Genomic DNA, 12,070 nt, shown 5'->3' on the forward strand with positions numbered 1-12,070 from the left:
TACATTGCACACTAGCTCCTTGGGCCTTCATGTTGGTGAGCTGTGCTCCATATTCGTGCCATGGAAATTCAAATTTCACCATACGATTAGGATCTTGACTTTTAATGTCCATCCAGTGGTTTTAAAAAATCTCAGGATTTGCTCCCAATCTTCCCACATAAAAATTGATTGCCATGTAACCACTTGCCACCTCACCAAACCACAACTCATCAACATAAAAAAATTAACAATACCGTCCACTACTACCACCTCATAAGGTGGGGCCCACATCACCTTAAAACATGTGCAGACATACAAATAGGCATTTGATTGAACACGTTTGACATATAGGAGTTGAACAAAAATGGGCATATCTTCCTCTTTTGGACTTGGATTGAGTCGAACAAAATTGCATTTTATTCACAACTCAAGGGTCTACAATATTCTAAAACAACCCATTATCAGACTCGGTCATGTAAAATAACCAAAATGTCCCTAAAATTTTCATAGTATATAACTTCTTCATCCGATATCAAATTGAGACAAAATTTGGTGCGCTGGAAAGAATTTTTTTATAGTCTTCAACTTACATGCAGGAGTCGATACCCAGAAAATTCATCTTCATTGTAAAAATTTTTCCTGAGTAAAATAGGCCAAAGTTACCAATATTGGGCTTGGAAATCCGCAACATACACCACTACTCCACCCACTACACTCAATAAACATTTGACACACTACCCATATTTGCCATCTCATTAGGGTGAATGAACATAACCACGTCATTGCTTCTGGACACGTCATCATTGGAAGAACTAGAAACCCTGTCACATTGACATCCTTATGACTATAGTACCCATATCATGTGAATTAACAAAAATAGCCCTGTAGATTGACTCAATTGATACACCTCATCAAACACTAAGGGACTATAGCTGATTATCTTCCATTTCTGATACTCTCAATTGATACCATCTTTAATACTTTGGCATCTTTGATACTCTAATACTTTGCCATGTCACTCTACCAACAATACTGCTTTGCTAACTCAAACTGTACTATGTTGACAAAATAAAACACCACATACACTTTTTGTACAATACTACTTACATTTCGCACTTGCCCACACAATATACTCAATCGTCCATGTAAATCTCTTTGCCACATGTATCATATCATATTGGAAATGGAGTGTACGAACATATGAGATAGTACAAAAGTAGGAGTATATATCAAGCTTCCATCTAACCAACATAGCATGTCACTCACAAACAATTTGTAATAACCCAAAAAATTCCAACTACACATGGTCTAGCACTCTTGATCCTTCATGATGACCACTTCTAACCCCTAATATGTAATGTGTTCATGACAAAGTCGAAACAAAAATAAGATAGGTCACCCGGTCAATGAGTTACAAAATAAATGTGCAATATTGAATAGTTTTCCCTGAGCCACCTGTCAATCTGACCATTCCCAACTGCTTTCTAGTCTTGTCCCACTAGATTGCATCATCTATGATCCTAAGGAGCAAGCTAAAGTAGCAACATTGGGCATCCTTTTCATGAATAGTCTCATGTAGAGAGTGTCAATAGGATAAACTTAGTTTGATCCATGTGGCTCACACAGTGATGAAGTAAGGATCTGTTCATTCACTGTCACTAATAGTCAGTATAAACACAAATAGTATGATAGGTATGGTATGGTGCAATTCACATAAATGTGGGCATATCAGTCAAAAAATAAAAAATTAACATATGAATCTTGGTTCAATCGCTCTATTAAGTGCCTAACCTGAACTATTCATCATGTTCGCCTCTACGCCTATTTGAAGTCTCACACTTTGCTATAAATAGACTACGTTGAGATATGCAATCTTTATGTTTGATCATAAGGAAAATGTGTCATCTTAGCTCTAACTATGGTATGAGTTAAAGATGAAGTTGTTGGTTCTTCTTTTTAACTATCTCTAAAGGTCAAGGTGAATTTGACACATCTTCTTCCTATGTCTAAACACCAAGGAGTGAATCATCAATGTATTGGGCGATTGGTGACATATTTACAAAAGAAAATAGGTACACATGCAGATCACTTAAAAAGAATATATGTCTTATATATATATATATATATATATAAAGTAAAGAACAATACAAATAATGTCTAAAGAAATGTCCAACTCATACGTATCATCGATGACGAAGGCCCAAATTCGTAACATTAGTAAGGAAGATGTCCCTAGCAATGGCATGTTGATAGTGGAGATATGCTTTAGGAAGACTTTCCTTTGTGCAATCATGTCCCAAATGTAGTGATGTCTGATGCCTATCTGTTTGGCTTCCCCATGGAACTTGGGGTCTTACAAAATTTTCAAAACCGTTGTACTATCATAGTGTATAAGCACTACATCGCCTGAATGAGTAAAAATGCTAAGGCGTTGTATAAACCTTTTAGGCCAAATTACCTCTTGAACTGTTGTTGAGTACATGATGCACTTTGCCTCCATCGTGGATAAGGCAATGTAGGTATGTTTATTTCAGATCCAAGATACAACCTTGCCTCCTAGTATAAATTCATATCCCAAAGTATATGTGCAGACCAAGGGGTTTTGTGGACCTCTCCTTGTGAAAAGAGTGGTGTGGGTCCAGTGGTCTCCATTGACTGGGAGTCACCACTTAGGTTAGGATCTAGGACCCATTGCTAAAAGAAAAAGAAATGAATCCATCCGAACTGTTTAACAACGAGTTAGGGTTCGTGTCAGGTTGCGGTCCGAGGAAGGTGTTAGGCAACTTGGTCCACCCTGTAAAATTGGACTTCAACCCTAGGTCAATATACATGTTATTGAATAGGCCATCTAAGTTTGTGTATGTACAAACATCAATATCATGCATACTTTGAAAGGAAATCATAACAAAAAATGCATTAGAAAGTTCAAATCCACATACCAATATCCAGCTGCTCTACATGATTAGTAAACTGAATGTAAAGCAAGGATGCTAAAATTTGAGAAATTAAGACAAAGCTAGCCCTATAATTTATCTCATCAAACATTGTGCAAGCAATAATGTGGACATGGGGATAGGGATCATTGCATATACAACCATGGAGATGTGAGAAAAATAGAAAGATTAAGTACAAATGATTGGAATGCTTAATTGAAGGAAAAAAGGAAAGTGCGAAAAAAATGTAAATATGGTGAAAAATTGAATTGGACTACGAGAAAATCATCGGTAGAAAAAAAAAATTTTAAGTTCATGAAATATCTGGTTAAATATAAAACATCAAGATAAAAAATTTTGAAAGAGACACGTTTTCCAAAAACCAAAGGAAAATGCCTTTATAGGGTTTGCCATGCGAGATTTCATAGATCGAAAATCTCAAGTTTACATAGACCAAAATGGACATGAATCTGATAAAAATAATAAAATAAATAAGAAAGTTATAACTAACCTACAACTTTGAAGTAGGAAAACTTTGTAAAAATCCCTACGAAAAACCAAATAACTGATTGCACTTCATTGCTGCAATATTAAGGATAGTAGTGATTTGTGCTAAGAAGAATTAAGATAACAAAGAGAAAAATGGAAGTGGTATCTTCACAGCCCTTGGGTTATCTGCATCTATGTATGTCTAGATAGGGAATCCTGGAAGTGGTAATGGGGCTATATTGTGGATGGGCCCCTCAATGTCGAGGAAGACCCGATAGTGGATGCCCCAACAGAGGAAGTAATCAATGGAACAACAACAGCAAGACGATCACGATATTGTGGAAAAGACAAGTCAATTGTTGATAATGATAAGAATCAATGGAAGAAGAAGTAAAGAAAGGATCTTACCAATGGGCAAGAGGGAGTCAGGGGAACGCATATAGTATCCCTGCCCAAGTAAGACCAGTAGTCAAATAGTTAGGACAATGAAATCCAGCATCCATATCCCCTCAACCATTGTTGTCAGCTCCTCTCCTCTAGGACATCTTGGAACAAAGCATAGTTGAGGAGGAGAATATGGGACGTAGCATCTCTCAGCCCTCGGCCTACCACATTAGCACCTTGGAACAACACCCACTGACGATTCGGTGGTAGGGCCCTATCTGGATGGGAAGCAACGAGGAAATCCAACCCACTAAAAGGTTCCAGAAAATCTGCAAGAAACAAGGGATAAACATTAAGTAACAATATATATATATATATATATATATAATGCCCCACAGTAAAAAGCAGAAAGGATTGAAGAAGATGTGCACGGTCAAGTGAATCAAAGTTGGGGTCAATGTATACTCCCTGCTACACTCGACATAGCTCAAACAAATGTACCAGGAAATCAAGGGCATCAATGCCCATCAGGTCATACATGTCCACATGTATAAGTGCAGTAGGAGTGGTGACTGGGGTGCCGCCAAAAGGGGTGCCTATTAAGGTGTAGAATTCCAATAGTATTATGGTGAGATCGCCCATAGGAAGGTGGAACATATGCGTTCTGGGCCAGCACCTCTCAACCATAGCTCGGAGAAGATCTACTTCCAATCTCTGTACTTTTAGATGGGTGAGGCCCTCCAATCCAATGCTTTGCACCTTCCTCCTCAAAGGAAGGCACAACTCATCAAACTTCTCCTCTAACTTGCTCAGATAACCATACTTGGTGTAGTGAGGGCTAGGGAACTCCTGAAGATGGAAATCAAGAAAAAGTTAGCATCATCAACTCAATTAAATTAATCATGGTTCAATCAATTCAATTAATCATGTTTCAAATCAATTCAATCAATTAATCATGTTTCATCCATCGTCAGCTCTAATTCATCACAACTCTAGATCGAGTTTACTCAGGGGTTTTGGTCTAATTGGGTTTTTTTATCTCAATTTAGGACGGTCTATGGTATGTTATGTGGTCTTGGTAAATTCTATTTATTTCAAATCCATTGACCATACTTTAAGAAAATATTGTTCAATTTAGCCATCCTATCCTAGTATGGAAGCAAAAATATACTACCTAGGTGCAAGAAGAGACCTCGACCATAAATACATGAACCATTCATGTCTCAGGGGGTTTCCAACTCATCATTGCATAGCCCTTCCAGGGATGACAAAATGTGGTGTCTAAAAAATGCCCCTTTGACTAAGTCTATGAAATAGTTGAAAGTAAAGAAGTGATTTCTGGACATGAAACTTTTTTGGGTGAGCAAAAATTTTTTGATACCACGCTCAATGGCACTGATGTAAACACATGGTAAAACCTAAAAAAAAATGACACCATATTGGTAAAACATCATCGAAATCGAAACCAAGGGAGTTTTAAAATATGTGGGGGTTTTATTGAAAACCAAGAAATCATAGGGACAAAAAGTAAAAAAAATCACTAATGGCAGTCATATTGACCTTGAAACCCTGGGATTTTAAAATTTTAAAAATTTTCGTTAGAAGCTATATCGAATATGGAATCCCGAGTTTTGTTTGAAAGTTTTCCTATCGGTAATAATATGGTCAATGGGATCTTGGGTTTTTCAATTGTAAAGGAAGGGTACCTACATGATGCCTCCAATTGAATGCTTATATATAGGGTGTGCATGCTTACACTACTGCTGCCTAGGTTGCTTGAGTTTCTTACTACCATTACATGAGCTGCTTTGGTTATGTACGCTGCCATTACATTGGCTGCTTTAATGGGGATTGGACTTGACTGTTGCTTGGAGTGCCTGCTTGCTATAGGGGTTATGACTACTTCATTGGAGTTATGGATTTGCATTCCTATTTCAGGTTCTTCTAGTAGTTGGTCGAATGGTGACTCACTAGGGAATGTGAATACACTCTTGATGCTCGTTGTCCAGTGGGAAGTACCATACTCATGGCGCTCAGGGAAGTGAATGTCCAAATTGGTCATGTCAAGGCTAATAGAGTGTATGGAAGTGTGTACACCCATTTTCAAATTTTTTTTGAACTGTACTATACTTAGCTGGCCTCGACTAGGCTTAGTTGATGTCGGCTTAGTGGTGTGGGCTGTTAGATAGGGCACAAATTGTGTCAGTTCTACAGTTGACCCTCGAGCTTCTGTGCGTGTATAAGTGGGGCCAAAGAGGTTTAAACCTCATTTTCTTCCCTTCCTCTTGGATGTGTGGTCTCTAGAGAGTGACCTATTGCCTTTTTTGCTTGAAATTTCTCAATAATCTCTTGGTTTAAAGTGTATTAGGAAGTGTTTCCTCCTCTCCTCTAGTCTTCATGCTTCGTCCCATTAGGAGCACAATTCTTCTATTGATTGGGGGATTTTGGAATATCAAATCCATGGGATTGATCCATCGATGGATCAATCCATCCATTCTCTTGCCTTCTTCTTCTTCTTCTTCTCCTTGCTATACTCAAACCTAGAGAGCCTAGGTTTTTCGAGTGCTTGAGTCATGCCACCTAAGGAGCCTACAACCCTAATCCGGCCTCAAGCCAATTTTGGACCCGATTGCATGGCACATAATATTAACATGTTATATATTGATGAATTGATTCTAAGTACTCTTTGATGGTGCAAGAATGACATGAATAAGGATCACCGAAAAAACCCTAGTTCGTAAAAGGGTAGAAGTACCCTCTTTGTTATTCTCAATTTTCACAAGGTGTTATTCTCAATTTTCACAAGGAAAAAAGGAGCTCGAAACCCACGCCATTGGATAGTGCTCGAAAGGACAATTCTGACGATATATCACATGCAAAAGTTGGACCATTGGATCTCCCATAATCACTCCTGGAAGTTAGAACAGGGAATAAACGACCAATTCGAACCAAGACTCCTCTTGGGCCCGCCATTTTTCAAGTAAAAAATGGAAAGGAAAAAATAGAAAAAAATATTTTTACTTAAAAAAAAACCTTTTTAGGAAATAAGTGTTGATGTCCCCACCAAATTTTAGCAAGCCTGCCAATTTGGTTCCAATAATGGAAATAAAAGTCATAAACATGAAAAATTCCTTTTGGAAGGAATCTTTGTCGGCCCCGTGAACCTACCATTTTTTACGGCGGGCCCATTGTCCAAAGGGGGGAGCCTGGACACCTATAAATAGTGCTCTTCTTTGTCATAAACCGACAAAGAAGAAAGAGGGAAACTGAAAAAAGACAAGGAGAGGAAAAGAGAGAAGTGAAAATAGAAAAAAGAAAAAGAGGAGAAAATAGAGAAGGAAGGAGTGTGAAGTAAGGAGAAGTGAGGGAAAAAGAGATCTCTCCACCTCCAATCCTCGAGGAGCATGCCGGAGCCTGAAGTGCCACTAGAGGCATAGGTTCCCCAAAAAAGAGAAGTAAGCAGCTGAGATCAAAACCGTGTGAGTCGGGAATCTTTATCAAAGATATCAAAGCATTAGGTAGGGTCTGTTCCCTCTTGGCCCAGAACAAGGGTCAATGTCACACCGCAACTCCAATAATCCCAACTTACTAGTAGGAATACCGATGGTGTAAGTAAGATGCGTACCACCTTACAAACCTACCAGAATCTCTGATAGCAATACCTTAACATACACAATCTCATAACATAAACCAACCAATAGCAACGGAATCAGAGTATAATAGCGGAATCATATATTTAAAATGGGGAAACATCTAATGATATCATATAAATAACCAGGTTATTCATTTCCAATTATCCATAACTTATAAATAGTAAGTCCAAAAGCATACCATTCACATATTAGTATCAAAATATCCAAAAATACGCTGAGCATCTCATGGTGCCGCATATGCACATTAGTCACAAACACAGTCTTGGTCATGCTCCTCCGCTTCTGGCATCCACCAGTCACTCACTCCGTACTCGGTTCCAGAGGATAGAGAATCACCAGCCATAGGCACCACGGTACCTGCATCATCATCTAAAAGGGGGTATATATCTGGGGTAAGCTTCCAAGCTCAATGAGGGGTGGGGTTCATGCACAATCAAGCATAAGTATTTATATATATAATATTCCATGATGACATGAATACAGAAACTAAACTCATAGTCCATGATGCGAATGATGCAATCCATTTGATTATTAATCCACCTAACAATACAACTAAGTCTGGTAAATGCTACTACGACACATTAGGTTGTATCCCTTTTCTCAGAAGTACCATCGACTACACAGTAATACAAGCCCTAGCTGCAATTAGGAGCCTTTTGGTCCTGGTATGAGACCATTGGTCACCCAACAAACCCCTGATAACCCCCTCCTGGCAGTCACAACATCGATATCACCATCAGCCACGTCGGACAAGTTTTTACCTCTGGCAACAATCACAGCGTACTGTGGGTGTGGCATTCTGGGAAGGTTCATCGAACATACCACCATTGGTTTATCCAACACCTTACCTCCAGTTAGCAAGGGGACGTAGCATGGAGAATGTCACCTAACCATAATATTCTACATGCCTTTCATAATGATACAATTAGTATGGACCACACAACACTGATATCACCATCGGCCATGAAGTGGGTCCATTTCCAAGTATAGTCCCGGGGAACATGATACTGGGAGCACATCGACCACAAGATGTAACCCATGACTATAATGAATGCAACATACATACAACAATCATGGTACCGGTACCACCTCGGCCACACCGGTTTTTTTCCTCACATCATATATCTCATATCATTTTCATCAAAATATAACATGTTATAGAACATCATCATCATTTTGACAATTTAAATAATCACATGGAAATTCTACACATGCGATCAGTTCTATAATAATTAAACAATCCAAAATAAAGTCAACCATCCCTCACCTTGACTATGCTTATGTGGATTGGGGTTCAATTATGGTCATTGGTTGTTCAATTTACTACTGGCCTCAGGGTACGTTCGAGTCTCTGTCCTAGGCACAAGTGTAGTCGAGAGTTACCCCTAAAGGGCACAAATAGGTCTCATATTGACAATACTATCACCAAAAATAGTTACTTTCATCAGAAACATCAGAGGTGTTTCTGGTGAGGGTAACAGAGTGCTCCAAAGGCTAAAACATATCAGCAGTAATAGTCAGTGGAAACAGACCCAGTGTTTTCGCTAGGGTGTTTTCGCTAGTAGTACAGAAGTTGCCCGTGAGATTTCGGGCTTTCCTACTCAGGCCCAATTGCAGGGATTTTCTCCGTGGAGTTTGTGGGGGATGTTCCTAGAATCATTTTAAGCCATTAAAATCCTGATTTCACCTGGCAATTTGGGATATATGTCGATCGAATGATCAAAAACCTAGATAGTCATTTGGTTTAACTTGTTACCGGAGCTCACCGGACTTGGTTTGAGCTCGGTAATAGCACCGAGGAGGTGAAATACGTAATCCCGAGCTCTAAAAGGTATGTGGGCCAAGATTCCATCTATACCTAGCTTGCCTTAGCTCAAAATGAAGAGAGAGTGGCAGGAGAGGTAGCACTTACCTCCGACAAGGATGCACGTAGCTGGGAGCAAATGTGAGCCCAAAACTCTTTCTCCTTCTTTGTCCCCCTCCTTTCTCTTCCTTTCTCTTCTCACCTTTCCCTCTTCCACATTTTAGGCAATTGAGAAAATGGGAAATAAAACTAACTTCACACTTATATAGTAAGTCACTCACTAGGGTCCGTTTGGTTGGACCCTATCCGATCAAAGTAGGTTATTTCGTGGTTCGGGGCACGTGGACCCAAATCCATTGGTCCCTAGGGTGCACATGTCATAAGGAAGGTGTGGGGAAGTATTTGGAATCATCCAGGGTTGTTCACTATGTAGGTGGTGGAACCCACAGGCATCGAAACCCAACCAGCAGCCTAAATGGCTAGCGAAACAACCCAGGCTATTTCTGGTGGGTTGTTTACGATTGTCATGGCAGCAATGTGTCTTGACTGCTTGTTGTCCTCCAGTTAGGTCATGCACAGTTAATTGCCCTATATTGTGTACATAGTCTTCCGACAGTTTTGTGTGTGCCGAGATTTATGAGTGGGGTGTCGGGGTGTTGGATCACTTACTGTCCTTAATCAGGAAGCTTGAATCCTTGCTAGTTGGATAGACAGGAGGTACACTGGCAGCTGGGGTCATCCTTCCCTCTTTGACAATGGGTTGTCGCCAGCCAATACCTGGTGGTACTTCCCACTTGCGGTCCGAGACCTATCATAACAATTCAAATTAGCCCAGGTTAGGGCACGGCCATAACAAGCTCCCCTCCTTACAAGTATTTTTTCCTCAAAATTGAGCCTACCTGGTAGGTCAAACAATCTAGGGTACTACTTCTTCATTTCCTCTTCCCGCTCCCAAGATGCTTCATGCTCTGGGTGGTTCATCCACTTCACCTTGATGAAGGATACAGTGTGATTGTGAAGAATGTGGTCCTTCTGCTCAGCAATCTTCTCTGGATACTCCATGTAGGCAAGGTCCTCATCCAACTCATAGGTATGTAAGTCAAGACATGAATGGGGTTAGGAATTTACTTCCTCATAATGGATACATAGAAGACATCATGTGTACCCTCCAACTCTAGTGGTAAAGCTATCTTATAAGCCACCAGCTCGATCCTCTCTAGTACATCGTAAGGTCCCATAAATCTAAGACTTAGCTTTCCCTTCTTGTCGAACTGCATTACCCCTTTAACTGGGGAGATATGTAAGAGTACCTTGTCTCCAACCCCAAACTCTAGATGCTTTCTCCTGACATCTGCATAGCTCTTCTGTCTGGACTGAGCTAATTTAATTGTCTCTCTGATCACCCCCACCTTCTCACTAATAGCCTGTATCAAGTCTGGATCCAGAAGATACCACTCACCAACCTCGTCCCAATAGAGTGAGTCTGACACTTCTTGCCATACTGTGCTTCAAATGGGGACATTCCAATGGTGGCCTAATAACTATTGTTGTAGGAGAACTTAATAAGTGAAAGGTGCTCGTCCTAACTGTAACTCATATCCAAGGCATATGCTCAAAGTAAGTCCTCCAAGGCCTGGATGGCCCTCTCCGACTGACCATCGGGCTGTGGGTGAAATGCTATGCTAAAACTCAATTGTGTTCCCATAGCTTTCTGTACACAGGTCTAGAATTTAGAGGTAAATCTGGGGTCTTGATCAGAGATGATGTTGACTGGTACACCATGTAGCCGAATGATGTTGTCAATATATAACTTGGCCAACTTGCCCATAGAAAATGTGACCTTGATTGGGATGAAGTGAGCTGCCTTAGTCAAGCGGTCCACAACTACCCAAATGACATCCATACCCTTTTGAGTGTGGGGTCGGCCTGTGATGAAATCTATGTTGATATTCTTCCATTTTCACCCCGGGATATGTAGGGGCTACAGTAAACCATGGGTTCTTTGTCTCTCTGCTTTGACTTGCTGGCACATAAGCCATCTAGGCACATGTGTGGCCACATCATTCTTCATTCCCTTCCACCAGTAAAAGCCTTTGAGATCCTTATACATTTTGGTGTTGCCGAGGTGAATGGAATATGGAGAATTGTGTGCCCCTCTCAAAACTGTATCTCTCAAATCACTATTATTAGGCACACACAACCTCCCCTTGAATTTGAGAATCCCTCCTTCAGTTGCAGAGAAATCTGGGTCTTTCTAGGTTCCTTCCTTGCCATCTGTTATCAGCTTTTGTAACTTTGCATCAGTTCCCTGAGCTGCAGTGATCCTATCCACTAGACTAGGTTGTACCACCAATGCCGACAGTGACAAGGTGACACTTTCCACTAGTAGCTCCAAATCTAGTTTCCTGGCCACCTCTATGAGATGCTCATTGGTGGTCAGTGATGCAAGAGTTAGTGACTAAGATTTTCGACTAAGTGCACAAACTACCATATTGGCCTTTCCTGGGTGATAGTGGATAGTACAGTCACAGTCCTTCATCAAGTCCAACCAACGCCTTTGTGTCATGTTGAGCTCCTTTTGGGTGAAGAAGTACTTAAGGCTCTTATGGTCACTGTAAATCTCACTCTTCTTACCATACAAGTAATGCCTCCAGATTTTTAATGTAAAAATAAATCTTGTAAACTCCAAATCATAGGTGGGGTAGTTCTTCTCATAATCCTTCAACTGGCGGGATGCATAACCAATGACCTTCCAATGCTGCATCAATACACAACCTAATCTCAGTTTGGAGGCATCACTATACACAACCATCCCACCTGTACTGGTT

The sequence above is a fragment of the Macadamia integrifolia genome, unplaced genomic scaffold (assembly GCF_013358625.1).
Source record: "Macadamia integrifolia cultivar HAES 741 unplaced genomic scaffold, SCU_Mint_v3 scaffold690, whole genome shotgun sequence".
Taxonomy (NCBI): Eukaryota; Viridiplantae; Streptophyta; class Magnoliopsida; order Proteales; family Proteaceae; genus Macadamia; species Macadamia integrifolia.